The 18,455-nt window shown below is 30.5% G+C and overlaps 1 protein-coding gene across 5 annotated transcripts in view; it reads right to left on the bottom strand.

The window, feature by feature from the left end:
* The window catches only part of LOC129982997 (high affinity copper uptake protein 1-like), a 61,652-nt gene that overhangs the window by 13,381 nt on the left and 29,816 nt on the right, over positions 1-18,455 (bottom strand). The window contains exon 1 of one of the 5 annotated variants that reach the window (XM_056093074.1): positions 11,196-11,405. The exons of 1 other annotated variant lie outside the window; for it this stretch is intronic. The gene's annotated coding sequence lies outside the window, so the exon portion shown is untranslated. Of the gene's footprint in view, positions 1-1,576; positions 1,706-8,332; positions 8,631-9,671; positions 9,787-11,195; positions 11,406-18,455 lie in introns of those variants that run through there. 3 more of the 5 variants (XM_056093075.1, XM_056093073.1, XM_056093072.1) reach the window with 3 other exon arrangements.

Raw genomic sequence — 18,455 nt, 5'->3', positions numbered from 1 at the left:
TATTCAGCTTAACGATAGAGATCTTGGTAAAATCGATTGAAAACGAAATCAATATTTTTATTTCTCATAGTTTTTATTAAAAAGTTTGTGTATGATTTTGACCAAAGATGATAAATGATTAGAGAATAGTTTCAGTGCACTTTGGTTAACCATGTAGTTATATGCAAAGATATCTGTAATCCAATGCTACTGGTAAGCTACATTAGAAATTTTTTTTTAAAAATATGAAGAATTAATCGATTTGAGAAATATTTAGCACTTATTAAGAGCTTTAGTCATATTGATACTGATGATAAATAAAATTGGGATATTATAAATGTATTTCTCACATTTGTTAACTTTTAATCTTAAAAATTTGAGCACTTACTCATAAGAATTGACATTCACGGCTACCAACTGTTTTTTGTTTGTTTGTTTTGTTTTGTACTTTTTAAATTACTTGTGCTCGTAAATTTTTTATGTAACAAACTATATTAATGGTTAGCAACTTTTTAAAAACACAATTACAAGGATATGTAATGTGCTATTACATTATGTCGTACTATGTGATTCCTCTTTTGCGAATCTTACCTTTCAACATTAATGCTGTTATAATTTGAAAAGCGTTATGTAAAGAATATTAAGAACAAATTATTCTACGGAAAAGTAAAGAAATACGAAAGTAAATGCTGAAAACAATTTTGGGTTCACAATAATAAGACAATTATTAGAAATGCAGTAGCAGTACAATAATTATAGCAACATGGAAATCATTCCATTCACATTCCAGTACGTTCATCAAATTCAAACGCATTCCATTCAAGTCTTATAAGTATAGAAATACGATAATAAAAATAAAAATAAAAAAAAACCCTTAAAATGAATGCTTTTATTATTAAATTAAAATGTAGCGATTTTTTTTATCAGCTGTTCTAGATGAAACAGCAAAAATAGTCAGAGTGGAAGGCGTTAATGAAAATATTTTAGGTAAATTGGTATTCCAATCAAAATCATAATATATTTCAATTTTAATGAATGTTTGAGAATTTTTTTTTCTTTTGATATTCTATGAGATTTAATTCTTTTATTGTGTTGTTTTCAGCGCTTTGTACTTTTACATTTTGTTTTCACTTCATGTAAAATGTTTGTATTTAAATTCAATATAGTTATGATGTTTAAGCGCAGGATTCTCTTGGAATCAGCGGAAATCCTTAAATTCAGTTTCATTATCTTCGACATTTTAAATTATCATGGAATCAGGTTTCCGCAAATTCATTACTAGATGACCCTTCTCATGTGGAATCGAAACCAAAAAAAAAAAAAAAAAATGCGATTAATTGATAATTAACTTCTAAAAATATAACAAATATTTTGTTGCCACCAGAAACACAGACACACACACACACACACACACACAAAAAAAAAAAAAAAAAAGAAGAAAAAAAAAACCTCTAAGAAATCAAAATTCTAGGATATCAAGAAGTGAATGAAAAACCAGTTAAAAATGTCATCTTTACAAAAATGAAACAAGCCGAGAATCTGCAATTCTTGCAAAGAAATCGGAGTCAGTGAACATAATACGAAGCAAATAACTTACGGTATTCCGTTAGCGCAGAACAAACAATAAAGGGAAGCTTTGACAGTACAGCCAAATCTTAAGCAAGAGAAAGAACCTGACTTACGACTCCGATCGCATAGTCACACGTTATTACGTCAGTACAATCTAATATTACATTACATTACCGAAGATAACAAAAGGTAGACGTGCTTTATCGCACGATATGCCGCGATAATAGTTCCAATTATTCTCCGACGACCTTCCCAAAACGGCATGAATAAAAAATTCATAATCTATTTTAAATACAAATCAGTCCCAGTATCTCTGTATGAATCAACTGCACATATCATTTCATCCTTTCACGACTGCAATCGAAAAACATTAAATTCTAGTTAATATTTAATTTCATATTAAATTCTATAATTTCTTCTAGAATTTTTTAAGCTTATACTTAAAAAAACTATAACAAATACAACAAACAAATGAAGTAGAAATTTTTTGTAGAATTGAATGTAAGTAGTGAATGCTCATTCATTCTTTCTGATGCATACTTGTATCAATTTTACTCAGAAATTAAATATTTACGTACAATTCTTACAGAAAACGTGAAATCTATATAATAGTAACAATTTATTTAGCGACACAAAAACTACATCTTTCATCTATAGAAATTAAATTTATCAGAAAGGATCTTTAAACAGCATTAAGAATGTCAAAGTTTTGTTAATCTATGAAATGAAGTCTTGCGTTTGTTTCGTATCTGATTGAAAATAGAATTCTGATTAAACATTCAAATGGAATTCAGATGTTTTAGTTATTTATTGCAAATTCAACTTCAACATAAATGATTGACAATGGGTAAAAATTTTGCACGTATATAAGCAATGCCATTTGAAAAATGACTCATAATAATTTCTTAAAATCAAGCAATAAAGATTCTATTATCTTTATATACTACTATAAAGATTTAACACAATACTATCCGTAGTTGGATCAGTAGAATTCAAAAGAATTTTAAAATGACACAAAAGTTCAAAATGAGCGGGGTGTTTTTATGATAATTTCATGGAATAAAACAAATAGTGATTGGAGGAGAAAACAGTAACGAAAAATGTCTAAGTACTTTTACAAAACTTCTAAAATTTAACATTCACAGGCTCAAAATCTTTTTCAAATCAAAACAATAGAACATCGTTTTTATTTTGTGTGTGTGGCACCAAAATAATTATATAGAATATTTTTAAGGTATTTAATTAAGGTATAAGATAAAGTATTAAATAAGGTATTTTAATTAAAAAATTTTTTAAAAAATTGTTTCGATTTGACAACTTAATGTATGATGCATTAAGATGTAGAAAGTAGTAAAAATAAAAGAATGGGATTAAAATATCTGGGAAAGAAATATACTTTTGGGGACCTCTTTTAATCAAATGCTAATTCCCTTGCTATTAATAAAGTTAGGACACAAGACCCTAACTTCCCCTTACTTTTTTTAAAAAAATCTTTTGAAAAAAAGAAAAAAGACGATTATTCTACAAAGTATACTCTACCAAGACAATTTATAATCATTTGGATGTGAAAAATTATTAAAAAATTAGACAGATGGTTAAAAAAATGACTTGACTTTGACAAAACAGATATTGAAAGTTCGATGTCTTACATTTTTGAAATGATCGTTGGCATTTCAAAACAATATCTATCTTAATGCCGTTCCTATCTTAGTTCAATCTGCTGAATAAGGTAAAATCTACCATTTCAGTATTACATTGAAGTATGTGACTCACAAATTCGAGAAATTCGCTTAATGCTAAATAAAGCTTTTGGCCTCTGCATTTATTTGCGTAGCTGGAAACGTGACTTATTAAAAGCAGCAGCAACTATTTAACTTTAAAGAAAAATCATACAAGAAATAGAAGATGATTATGAAAATATGCAGGGTGGGTACAAATGATGGACCCGATTTTAAAAAATTATATTTTCGAAACTTCTGCACATATTACAATAAATGATACATGAATTTAAAGAGAAATATACCAAGTGTTTTTTTCAGTTGCAAAGGTTCAATGTGCGACCCTTTTATTACACGGAATACGTATAAATTGTAACACAGTTCGTTCCAAACATTTTGTAACATCACCCTGTCAATGATTCTGAATGCTTCACAAATGTGTTATTTAAGTCCTGGTAGTGTTTTCGGTATTGGTGGTACATAAACATTGTCTTGCCTCAATGATTTCTTTTTGTGGAGTTATGTCAAATATAATAGGCAAAACAAAATGCTAACAAAAGGTTTGTAATGAACTGGATTACAGATTGGACGTATGTTGTGTAACAAGAGGATCACACATCAGACATTTGTAAATGAAAAAAAAAATTGGTATATTCTCTTTAATTTTATGTATCACTTATCGTAATATGTGCAGTAGTTTCAAAAATATAATTTTTTAAAATCGGGTCCATCATTTGTACTCACCCTGTATTTTCATATATCCTGATAATAATCTTATGTTTTAATACACGTTGTTAGTGATAAGGAAAAAAAAAAAGCAAATACAAGAGCATAACGTTTTTTAAAAGGCTGCGAAACTGAACTGCCTTTTGTACCATTAAAATGTCAATTAAGAATACATGATACGGAATATAATTTTTTTTCAATTCATTTTAATAAAAACTGTACGAACCAAGCACTAAATATGGACTTTTTTAAAGATTCAATTCTCATATTTCTTATTTAGAATAAATACAATAAAAATGAAATAAGTAATTTATCAGCAGAATCATTTATATTACTATTTGTTGATGGGTTTATTTGTAAGCTAATGCAAAATTTTCTTAGTTATTTCGAACGATTTAATCAATATTAATTCTTTGTCCGCGGCTACAATTAATAGAATTTTTTTACAATAAGTCTTTCAAACAGGTTTTAAAAACCCTTATTCTCAAGCATTGATTAACATTGATACACATGAAAGATGAATTTAGTAGCAGCCATTTATAACCTATTAATAATCTGAAGGAGAAGAATTGTCAGCGATAAAAAGTCCAGAGCAAAAATCAGACAGCCGATAAATTCCTAATAGACAACGAAAATTCCTCTATATCGGTTTCTCATGCAGACAAAATATCAGCTAAATTTATACATATCTTGCAAAATCTCCAGAGAATATCAACTGTATCTTTAATCTATATATTATAATATCACCTATAACTTCTATAAAAAGCATTACTGCAGTTTTAGTTTGACAATAGAAAATCGGCATATAAATGAAAAAGATCAGAATGCACAGCAAACTTTAAAGGCCATAAAAATTCAAAAGTATGATAGAAAAAAGCAATTTTTAACGAAAGAAAAAACATTAATATAAGAATGAATTAGAAAATCCACATGAAGAAATGAAAATGACACATTTAATGTAAATATAGTGAATAAATATAACCAGAAGAATTACTATTTAAGGAAAATAATGAGTAACAGCGGTGTATACAATGGCAGGTAATTTGCATGGTACAAAAGATGCACTAGGTTCATTTTTCTAACTTTTTTATTAGTAATAACAGCATACATCTTTTCCAAAAGTTCTGCCACTGTCCGAAGCAGCACTGGGCAGCTGATTTCCAGATGGCTCACAGCTGATCCATTGCATTTAGTATTATGGCATTTATGAATGAAATTTTATCCCTTTCAGGAAAAAAAAAATTGTCCCTGCATGGAAAAAATAAAAAATCACATGCAATCATGTCCAGAATGTAGATAGTTCTGATGAAGAACAGGTATGCTATGTTCGGAAAAGAAATTATCTGCTCAATTATTGGCACCTTTGCTGTGATCTTTCTGAAGCCCAAATCCTCCATCAAAATGCAATGAACAGATCCAGTGCTGATATTCACCTCGTCTACAAGTTCTCATGATTCTGGATTAAAAACACCTCACTTGGTCAATGACGATCTGGTGTCCAGAGTGTGCTTTAATCTCAACTGACGTGTGATCATCTTTGAAGCAGTTGAATGATGCAAATGGCTTCATCCTCGGAGGTTTGTTGAATCTACTTGATCATTTCCAGTTTGGAATAACCAAGATTTATACTTAATTTAACACAAATTCTGAAATTTTCAAATAGAAGAAATTATTAGCGCCTTCTGACATTTCCGAAATTAAGTGTCTGCAGGCGACTGATTGCTGGATAAGGCAAGAAAAAATTCAAGCATATGCAATGAAATCGTCCTTACTTTTAAACCAAACTACGCCTTTTTAGCTTCACTTTTCCGAATACAAAAATTTTAAGAGTGATTAAGGAGCAAGATAAAAAATTATTGTCCTTTCTTACTTAAAAGTAAAAAGCAGTTCCACTGGTTCTTATTAAATGAAAAAAAGTTTAATTTTCCCCGATGGAAAAATAAATAAACAATTTATTTGTTGTAATAAGATAATTCATTTATTAGATGAAAATAAAAATATGGAAGAAAGAAATTACCGATATAATTTTTAGAATTTAAGAATTAATGGACTTATCCTGGAAATTATTGATAGTATTTGTTATTGTAAGAAAACTTTGTGAAAACTTAAGGGACAGTGTGTAAAATTTTATTATTAACAAATGCAAAAACATTAGAATAATCTCCTAACAATCTTTGGGAAATTATTGTAATAAAATAAAAATTGAAAAGTATAGAGCCTTTTTACCTGAATATACAAACAAGAAGAAAATATAACATTTGGTTGAACCTATCAGAATTAAAAGTTATACAAAAATCCAATGATTTATTAGGAATTATTAGCGAAAAGATTTATTATACACCATAAATTTGCAAATGATGGGAGAAAGTGGGAAAATTAGTTTCCAAAATGTAATTTCAGTAATCTCATATAAGATCGATTTAAAAAAATATTCCATTAAATTTAGAAACCTGACCGTACGATTTCGCTATTCCTCTGATTTCACAGAAAAGTCGGGAAACATGAATAAACTGCACGTGCTCACATACGTGGCTTGCCCCGAACGAAAGTTTCTGTTTTGCTGAGGTTCCTGGAAAAAAGATTAGCCATCGAAAGATCATTATTTTTGTCTCAGTTGATCTTCGGCTCTCGAAATAGAAAAAAGATATAAACAGAAACGGCCAGGAAATGGCCGTGCGAGACACACATCCTGTTGGAGGCACGTCCTGTGGGGTGGACGAGATCAGACGATCGGACGCGTGGACGACTCGTTGTAATTTTTTCATAAGTATTCAAAATTTACGTCATTACTAGAACGGCGAAACGCATTATTCCCAGAAAGCAGTTGTAGCAACATTTTCATATAACACTCCAGAACATTTCATGGATATTTTTTAAAATATCACTTCAGCACTATGAGAAGGTGTAAAGAAAAATTCATAAAGGATATAATATTTAACTGAATAAATTTCGTTATTTATGAAGTCTTAGAATATAGTAACATGATTTGAATTATATTCAAAATGGTTGAAAACCTTTCCTGCATTTCCAGATCATTGAGTCACCTACTTATATCCAGGAAACGCCCATGAAAACATGCAATATTGGCTTCCACAGATTTTGATGAATATACGAAACTATTTTTATATTCCATATGCTAATAAAACAGTGACCCGTAGAATCAGACGAATTTTAAGGTTGAGCATCGGATAACTATTCTAGTTTATAGACAAGCATATATAGGTAGTTATTTTTATTCGCTGTATTTAGCTCTGAAAATATTATTTTCAATTTAAGCTTACAAACTGTATTGTAATGTAAATATAATAAGATTATGAAATAAATAATTTCGGACGTGATACTAAATTTACTATAAAGTTATTCAGAATCGGTAGCTGTTAGCAAGCTTACAAATATTGCTCAATCGATTGTATTAAGATTGCAACTACTAAAAGGTCGATGAACTTTCAAGGAGTGCAAAGTCAGGATTTTAGCCATCAATTGCTGAGAGTTTGAAATATTGACTAACAATTTTGAATTCAGAGTAGAAAGAGACAATGCTCTGGTATTTTCTAGAGCTATGTTAAATTATCATTAATAGATTCTGAACATGTTAACTTCATTCATTTTAGGCAAATGGAAACTTAATTTTACCCATACGCAGTATTCACTATAGGATACTATATCTGCTTTCCATATTTTGGTAGAATGCTTATCTTTTAATTCATAAAACGCCTAGTTCTTTCACAAAATTTTCAAATATACCCCCTCCCTCCTTTACTGATTAATGAGATTATTGTCAATCTAAATGTTGATTTTTTACATTTTAAAAACCACTGTTTTTGATTTTTTGGTACTGATTTAGACAAGTCTTTGCACTTTTAACTTCCTTTTCTTTTTCTTTTCTTTTCTTTCCTTTTTTCCCTTTCCTTTTTTCCCTTTTCTTTTCTTTCCTTTTTTCCCTTTTCTTTTATACTTTTGATTCTTGAGCCTATAAATAGTAAAATAAACAAAAAGAACGCAATCAATTCACACGATATTTTAGTCTCCCGAAATTGCACACGCTCTCTACGTCTCCCCCTTCAACAAAATGAATAATGGGTTTAAGATTTAATTGTTGCGTACGTGACATCTGAGAATAAATTGGTTCCAATAATATGAATAAAAAGATAATACTTACAAAAGATAAATCTAACATCATAAGCAAAACAAATCAACAGAAGAAAAATTGACGAAGGCAAAAATTCTGACTCTCGCAATATAGATAAAAATTTTCTAGATTGGAAAAATCATATAACCTCGTGCGCATTTCAACAGTAGTAACTTGTAAATAAAACAACAAGTCTTCATAAACAACTTACCAAAAAATAACGAAGTCTTCGCAGAAAATTAAAGTAGAGGCAATAGCCTCATGAGATATTTCGGTGGTTTCAAAGATCTTATAGCCTCAGCTTGAAAATTGGAGACTTGTTAACCGCCTAATTTTTTGCATGTTTTTAAGATACAGTTTCACTAACTTGCACTACATTATCACTCGATTGGACAGTTGCAGGAGGAAGATGGCAATGCTATCAGAAGAGAATTCTGGCTGTGAATTGGTGCTCAACTTTTAAGAGGGCAAGCGTGGACAATGAATGATAAAAGCATGGGGCTTGAAATGAACTGCGCATCTGTAACAAGTGCTTTTGAGGTGGCATGACCCTTTATTTTATCTTTGAAAATAAAAAGAAGAAATCTTTGTAATCCGTAAATAGTTTGCTTACTCCTGCCGTCGTAGTCGGGTCATTCATCGCTCTTCGCCCCCTGACCTCAAGCAGCATGCGGCATATCTTCTGTTTACTCTCAAACACAAAAATGACGCAGTTCGTAACTTTCACACGAGAGTTGTTGGCAAATAATGATTGGTAATAAATGGCGTGGCGCCAGCGCCTTGTGCTTGAATGGTAGAATACGAGTAGTAACCGCTCCGATATCGACCCATCATCATAGAGATCGATTTCAAGTTCAAACTGACCCAATCTTCAATTTGTTTTTGTTTTTTTTAGTCAGTTGACTGATGCAATCGTCCTAAGTTGTTGGTCATGAAAATATAATACAGAACACTTGTAGTATTCTCATTGAAAATTGTTCGTACTATAGTGGTTAGATCACCAATTCTTAGTTTGAAACAAAAATAAAAAATGGGGGGGGGGATATATTCAATAAATTATAGTTGAGTTAATATTTTGTTACCGAATGAGATATCTTCTTTTAATTGTTTTAATCCAGATAAGGGAAATATCCAGTGTCAACGCTTTTCTTTTTATCCATTTCAAGGCACTTTTTTTCTCTTTCTTTCTTTTGCTTTTTTTAGCATATATAAATTTATACGCCGGTTCCCGCTTTACGATTTTTGAAATAAAATATTTTAAAACTCATCACGCGCTAGTAAGAATGTGACGGGCTATTTGTAATTTTATTATCTCTTTGATTGCTATGGCACATATATGCGTCCAGTAAAAGCCATCTGTGTACCTATGGGAGTATATATGCGTCCATCAGTTCAGGTCGAAGCGACTGCTACTGTCAACCGCACGCCACTCACGTGATGAGAGCAGTTAGCTGTCAAAAGATTAATGATTCGATACCCAAACGAAATATCGGTAATGGACAACAGCCAACATTAAAGGCCATGAAAATATAAAATTATCTTGAAGTTACCGTAATCTGCTGGCAGAGCACAGGATTCAGTTCAAGGATTCTGTCGTGGCTGGTTCGTGAGTGCTTTGAAAAAAATTAGGCAAATAGAAAACTTAACAAATTTATTTCAGATTCGTTCGAGTTACTCTGCTCAGTAACTCCTTCTCCTCCAAGAGCAAACACTCGAATGACATCACTCTTTGAATTACACTCGCCCTAGTTGTTTAGCGCCATCTATGAACGTTTATTTCCTAACGCTTCAAAATTCAATCACTACAGATTCAGACTCAACCAAAGATTCCCCAGTAAACATGGGCCAGGTGCATCTTAAGTCCACTGAAATCGAATATTCTTCCGCTGACGTGGTACAAAAATTTGAAAAGGGTGGTTTTGTCAAAATCGTCTGACCAGAGTTTCAAAATTACGCGGTTCTTTGTAAAGGACCCCTTGACTGGCTCCAGAGTGCAAGCCCATTATTAACATTTATAATTTTAAGATTTAATATAATTTATTTTAAATTATTAGTTTAAGAGTTCTTAATTTTTTAATAATTTAATTTCAAAAATAATGATTATAATATTTTATTATTAAGATTCTTTTTTAATATTTTAAGATTTTGTTAACTTCAAATATTATTTAACGTATAATGCACAGAATTTGCATTAAAAAAAGATTAAAATTATCAGTTTCGGATTAACCTGTATTTAAGAGGCATTATTCTTTTTTAAGGATTAAAAAATTAACGAACTTTAAATGAAGATAAAAGACAAGACACAGAAAAACAGTAATACACATGTTATGTATGGTAATACATACATAACATTTCAATATTTTAAATAGGAAAACTTGTTCAGTGTTCTAGAAGAAATCCTTAACAACTTTGTATACAATCAGATGCCTGATTCATTTATCAAGTTATACAAATAAATTGCAATGTTTGATTTTGCAACAAAGTCAAAATAACAATTAATTTAAAAGGCAAAAATTGCTGGGATATTTTTTCTAAGAATTTCAGGTGTCCCAGTATTTCTTACATGAAATAAAATAACAAAAAAATTTTAATAATAAGGTGAACTAAAATATCACATTAGGATATCACATAAATTCGTTTTTCAAAGGGTTAAGAAAAAAATTATTGATTTGAGTTTTGAAATCAATGAATATTTTTTAGCTTGAAGTCGAACTAATAAATGAGAAAAATCTTGTTACGAAATCCCTCCACTAACTGGAAAGAAAAATAAACAAATTTTTAATTTGTTTAACTGCTTGTTTGTTTGTTTTTATATCGCTACCAGAACTGATTTAAATATTTCATTTGAACGATTTGAATATTTCATTTGAACAATAAATTTGGTCAAATGAATGAAATGTTACAAGTTCTATCTAAATTTTTGAATTATGCAAATTTTTGCAATTAAAAATGCAAAATTTTCGCATATGAATTTGCATGGAAGAATTGCCCATAAAACATACCCTGTATTGAAAATTTTAATATTAACGAATGAAATAGTTCAGAAACTTAGTTATAATACACTGCGTACTTACTCTAAAACGAAAGTGCACCTGGATGTATTCCTTCTTTCATTTCAAGGATTCCTTCCTCTATTCTCGAAATAAAATGTTCAAAAAGAAAAACGGTTTACATGTTGTTACTGCAAGTGCGCATAATTATTACAATGCCATACGCGTCTTTTGGGATCACTCGTGGGAATAAAAAAAAAACTGCTACCGAGCAACCGAAGAATGGGTACTTTCCTCGTTGCAACCTGTGGTTGACACGGGTAATCACTAAATTCTCTCTACTCTCGTCTGGTAGGATCAATACGAGGAAGTTGCTTTTGTAGGAGAAAGGAGGAAAAATTAGTATTTGCACAGCTTTGTATAGAAAATGAAAGGTTTATGTTCTAAGGCTTATTGACATATGATTAACTTCGTGACTAACTTTCTTTATTTTAAATATATATATATATATTTTGATGATTTCGTTTTCATCTTCATGTATACATGTTTTTCAGGTGATACCAATCAGATAGGAAGTTACTTGAAAATGTATTTGTCCCAACTGTCCATTATAGTTTAGCTTATTTAGTTTAATATCCCGATTTGTAATTACATAAGAATTATTTTAAGTACTTCGCCATTTGAAATCAAGATCAAATGACGAGGACGATCGTGTATCTTCATCTTTCTCTCCAGGCGTTCATACCATATCAATGGTAAGACGTTTGGCCTATGACGAATTCAACAAGCACTTGTTAATCTACAATGGTGATGTTTTGTTAGAATTAGATCTCGGAATAAATAAATTGCCGCCCTTAATTACTGTCTGAAAGTGCCAATAATAAAAAGATCTGTTTAATTTAAAGATTGCTCACTGCTTTTTATTACTCATTAGTCGCAACTGGTTCGTCGGGAATAAGGGTTGCGGTCTATCGGTCTATCTAAATTAAATATCTAATGCATATATTGATAGTCCTGATAGCCTTAAATGAAGTATTTTTAGATATAAATTGCAATAGATAACCAGGTTGTCTTATTTTAATACTCTTACACTTGTTTTGTTTATTATGTACATGAACCTTATGCATGGTATCAAATATCGTGGCATCATAGTGTCATTAAAAACTTAACCGTAGCAGGTAATCAATCTTTTCATTGCATGCTGTTTTTCGCTGTGTCAAGTAAACTGAGCATTTAATAAACATAATTTTTCATCTTTAGCTCCATATAGCTGAAGAAAATCAGTTGATAAAATATTTGATGAAATAAAGCAAATAAGTCGAATTTCATTACAACAATAAAATGTAGTGTTAAAAATTTTACACATTTTTTTTTAAATAATCGAAATTGAGGGGAAATTTTTCAGTAAATAAATTAATAGCATTAAAAAGAGAAATTTATGAAATTTTAAGATAGTATAGGAATTAGCTTTGTGTAATTACGATTTATGGAATTATTGAGAAAAAACTGCAAAATCTTGCTTAATTTTTAATTTAAAATTCTAACTTTCAAAAAGAAGCAATTTTCCGCCTCCAGAAGCATTTTTGCGCTAAATTTAGTATCTCCAGGTAAAACGGTTTACTCTGTAAAATGCAAGTATATATACACATATTCAAGAACTGTATACACTACTATACACACCTGCTATATACACACATACACATTTTGTACACAATATACATTCACATGTGAGCGAAATTTGGAGTTTTAGGAACCAAGATCGGGAAATTTTCTCACAGTCATTCATATGAGTCATTTTAATAGATAGCATTCTTATAAGGAATCTATCCAAGTTGAGATAACGCAGAAGGAAACAATATTTCATTAGGGCTACATAATAACTGAATCAATGAGATTTCTCTTGGTCATCTGCACAATATCGATGCGGTATTCTTTTCACATTCTCTATGTGTATTCAAATTCTTTCACTGTTGCACACAGAGGAGGTATTAAAGTATAGTATTAGATACAGCCTAATCAAATGAAGACCCGAGATATAAATTCAGAAGATTTAGATAGCCACATACAGAACTTGTATACGTCTATCAAGCAAGACATCATAACGAACATGCTCCTGAGTGTCTGACATGAAACAGACAATACATAGAATAAGCTCGTAAGACCTAGGCAAGTCACATGAAGCAATTACTATATTCTGAAACAAAATGTTACGCTTTTTTATATATTGTGTTCAAATTTTGTCTCTCCATCGTTATTTACAAATAAGTTATAACCATTTTCAATCTGTGCAATCATTTGAATAGCTTTGTATTTAATTTTAACTTTATTGGCTTTGTTATATGTTACTTTTCCGAATTTAATGAAAATAAATTTTCTTCCAATAGAAACTGTAATCTCACGATTGGATTTTAAAGTCTTCAATAAAATTTGCTGAATATCTATTTAAATTTGAGTTTCTTCCAATTTATTGATTACAAACATTTCACTTTCATATTTAATTTCGAGGCTTTGACGAGATTTTTTTTCTTTTAGAGAAATAAAAGGTTTTACAAGTCTGAATCTCCAGGTCAAGGTGTGATGCTTCCTTGTTTTGTTCGTCTGAATTTTACATTTGATATATTAATTTTTCCATATTACATTAACAGAAGCAATTGGCCTTGAGATTATCGCAATCGTTCCAGTGGAAAATTCTGCGGAACTGAAACTAACCAGTTCAAACCAAACCAACGGAAATTTACAAAGGGTACTATGATTCAAAAAAAGCATATCTTTTTCTTTTGAAATTCAACGCACGATAAGATGAAATTTAAAACTGCTGTTCATTTTCCTATCGTGCTTTTGCTGTTTACATATTTCATTTTTCAGTTTTCGTATGTGAAGAGTGTACTGGGAGATAATTATTGTCTACTGAAACTCAATTTTGTGTGTGTGTGTGTGTGTGTGTGTGTGTGTGTGCGTGCGTGTGTATATTCTTTGAAGTCGTCTTTTTTAAATAAATACTTAGCTTTTGTCTTTGTAAAAAATTATTTTATTTGACTTTTTAAAAAGATGTTAAAATGACTATTTTTTTAAAGTTGTTTTCTTTTTATATTTATTTATTCATTTGTTTTTTGTTTTTCTACAATTAGTTAAATTATAGCTAAGTTTAGTAGTAAAAAATGAGACGCTATTTATTTTAGTTTATTTTACTTTAGCCTAATTTAATTTAATTTAATTATTTTAGTTTATTCATATTTCATAGAAAATTTATCAGCATTCATTTATCTTAACATTTTTTTAAATCGCTTAAGTAATTTTTTTGTATCATTTTTTTTGGAAAGCAAGATTGTGATTATAAAGCCATTGCATTTATTATGTGAACTGTAAATATTAAATTTTTAATATACTAATGTGCAAAACTTAACCACTTTTCTCATTTTGCTGCAAATTCCACAAAAAGTAAATTGAGAAACATGACTTTCATGCAACAGAGGCACAATGTAGTATTTAACGAACGATAAAAATTTAATTGGAAAAAAATGAACATTATGTATACAATACGGAATAGAAAAAGCTTTATTGACGATGGTAGTGTTTGAGAAGTAGAGTTTCCCTTTCAGTAAGGATTATGAATTCCTTTATTGCAATTGGGAAGTCACAACAGGAGGTCCACCCTGCACCATCTATTCATACTAAAAACAATATTATCTAGCAATTCTGGATAAAAGAGTATCCATTCCTCAATGAGCATCTATATAAGTTGACAGGTGACTTTTCGGAGGATATGATCATGTCGTCAGATGTCTCCCTTAAGTATTCCAAACATGTTTAATCAGATTTCAATCAGAAGAAATCTGGACAGTCTATTCGATGGATATCCTCACTTTTCAGAAGCTTCTGAACTGCAAGAGACTTGCGTGGTTGTCCATAAATTCGAGCCTTGGTGTACATGCAAGTGAGGAAGAACAGCTTCATCGCAATAGCGACCTCCGGTCACTGAATCTCTATCGAAAATATGGACCTCCGTTCTCCTATTCATCCCAAGGGTCTCTTCTGATATTAGTGGGATTAAAAAGTGTCCGTAACTCTCTCCGTATTAAACAGCGGCAAGAATATTTGGGAAATAAAAACTGCTCTAATTGATAAAGAGGACTTGACTCCATAGAAGAGATGTCCAAACTTTGTGTTAGTTACACCACTGTAAACGGTACCCTGCATCATCTGTTGTCTATGATAAGCAACATTCCGAAAGATGGGCAGCAGGCCAGTTTCATGTAGTTATTGTTCATAACAGGTGCGCAGTAAACTGCGCACCTGTTATGCGCTTACCATAAGCAAGTGTTGAATAATGTCTCTTGCTGTCTGGTTTCGATCTTCTTCTGCCAGAAAGGAAATTTATCAAGCCAGCTATTAGTGGTTTTTTTTCCTTGAGACATTCTTACAATTGTACTTTTGCTTTAAAATACTTTCCAGGCGCGTGCAACACTTTTGTCAATTCTAAATTCTTCGGCAATATTCCTCAAACTACGCTCTTCTTCCAATTTCCAATGATTCTACCTTTTGTAAAACGTTTTAGTGTTTTTTTAACTCAATTTGAACGTATCATATTACTTTCACTAGCAAAGAATATCTGGAAATGTGACTTTTCTCTTTCTTTTTATGTTCTCCTGCACGGTGCGAACTGATTTTGCGTATTTTGTGGTGCCCCCCGAGCCACCTGTCATGCCATGGTCCTGATATTTGTATAAGCTTCATCTTTCTGTAGAATTGGCTTTTCATTGTAATGATCAAGAAGAATTGTTTTCTGAAATTTCTTTGTTATATGATGAGAAATTACTTTCTTGCTTAAACTTTGAACGCTAATGTATTTTCAGACATGATGCAAATATTGGAAAAAAGAATTGGATATATTTCATTTAAAAAACAAATATAGTAGAAATACTTTACACGCTTTTATGAAATATTTTCATGACCTGCATAAACAACAAGTAAACAACCAGTAATTGATTCTATATTATCGTCTGAGAATAAATAAGGTAAAAATTTTAACTCTGTTGATATTTTCAACGATAAATATGATTAAGAAAAAATATGCTTCAAAATGTATTTCTGCATTTCCACTACAAAAATATTTGAAATTTTTCGAAAAATCTAAAGATAACTGTTTATAAAAACCAAGATTATTCTCAAGGTATAAAGTGTTTAAATAAGACAGAAAATCCATCATGCACATAAGACCCTTCAACTCTAATCATCGGCACAGCTATCGGATCAGAATTTTAGTGCTTAGAGACTATTATTCAACACTTAGAGACATTATTGAACAAGTATCCGAAACAAAAACGAACTGGTGAATCATGGTGAAATAACTGACAGGTTTTGCACCAGTTAATGCACTTTTTCGCAATGAAATTATGATTTGTAAATTTCTGACTAAAAATTTTAATGCTTTTGCTACTTTGAATGAATTTGGATGCACACGAATACAACATCTCATAAACTTACTTATAGATTTAGATTAACGTAGATTAAGATTTTTTACTTTGTCTGAATATTAATAATGTAGGCCTGAATCACACTTTGGAATGAAGTGGTCAAAGGAAAGAAATACTTTATATAAACATATAATTTATTGCCTTCATTGAAATACGAAGATGCATAAAAGAGAGAAAGTGAGAGATTTGCAATATTTCTAACAAGCGTTAAGAAGGAAGAACATATTTACTATGATTTTAATTCTAGTATTGCCATACCCATTGTATGAAGATATTCATTGTGTTTCAAATGATAGCATTTATTTATAGGCTTCTTATCATTCCGAACATTAAATTCATCTATTTGTGTTAATGTCTTATGTCTATAATAAAACAATATTAAAAGAATTTTATAAGTTAAGGAATTTATTATATTCTGTATAAATTCAACTCTACATTTATTGATTTAAATAACACAAAATGATCCTTTATGTCATTTAGAATAATTTTCCAAATGGAAATACATAGATTTGGAGTTTAGCTACAAGGATTAAGATTAGAATAGACAACACGCGGATATAATGCTTTATTTATTTAGAAATGGAGTTCAGCCCATGCTGACAGTTAGTCAGTGTGATCCTATTGTCATGAAGATGCGAAGAATAACAAGTCACAGAGTAACACTATATCAAGTTTATTAGCTTTAAGCAACTCGTAACATGCAGGCGAAGAACAAACTGCACTGCTTGTGGAACTCAGAATTTATACCTTTGCAGAATAAATTAGAAATATAAAGAAGGTTATAAAAAGTTCTAGAAGTTTTTAGAACATTAACAAATGAATAATAAGAAATTCAAATTAAAGTTCAACTTTAAATTAATGCGATTTGGCTAGGATTCGAATCCCCGACCTTTTGCTTTAAAAGCGCGTACTTTACCTATGAGCCACACTCATTATGTGCAGATCTTCCTTTGGAGACACTATTGTCCGATTGGATGGCAAGAAACTTAGAAACAACTTTGATCTCAGAATTCTCTTTCTTAAAGATTTCAAATAAAGCAATCATACAAATGAAATTTGAGAAAATTACTTATGAAAAGGTTGCCAAACAAATTGATATCTTTATAATAGAAAAACAGAGGCCAGGGCCAGAAAAACAGTTTCCTAAAAATGTCCTGCATTATGAATTAATGTATACAATTCATTCATAGTGCTAGGAATATAACTTTATGTTAGGTCAGCTGCAGAAATGATAGTGACGATTATTGTTCTCAAATGAAACAGAATGTTTACTGATCTATTACTATTTGCAAGGCCATTACCATTGCATCAACAAAAAGACAATATTTATTAATTGAGTAATCAGGGTGGACATCAGACAGTTTAATATATGATTAAATGGGGTATATCTTCGTATTTTATGGTGTAACCTCAATTTTCTCCAGACTAGAATCCCTTTATTTCTACATTTGAGGATGTCAATAAATTAGCCAAAGAAGCCTCTGTGGAGTCTCAATCTAGTTTGAGACCTGAAGACTGCAACGTAACTATTCTTTCAGTAAGTACGAGAAAACTTGTGACCTTAAGTTCTAAGTTAAATAGTGTCAGTATTGTTGAACACTATTACCTCTTTTTTCTTTTGGTTATAAAAATTTACAGAAAATTTGTAAATCATATTTTGTGAAAAGAAACCAGTGACTTCAAGAATCCTTTACAATAAATAATAATAATAATAATAATAATAATAAAACTAAACGAATTTCTGTCCTGAAAAATTGCATGTATATACAGACTATAAAGTGATCATTCAGAAAAAGTTGCTTTGAAATTCAAGAAGGTCGAAGATGCACGCGAGCTAAAAAAGTAACAAAAACGATGACGGAGCATAATT

This window comes from Argiope bruennichi, chromosome 1, assembly GCF_947563725.1.
Source record: "Argiope bruennichi chromosome 1, qqArgBrue1.1, whole genome shotgun sequence".
NCBI lineage: Eukaryota > Metazoa > Arthropoda > Arachnida > Araneae > Araneidae > Argiope > Argiope bruennichi.
Note: the sequence above shows the minus strand (reverse complement) of the source record. Positions and strands in the feature narration are given on the sequence as shown.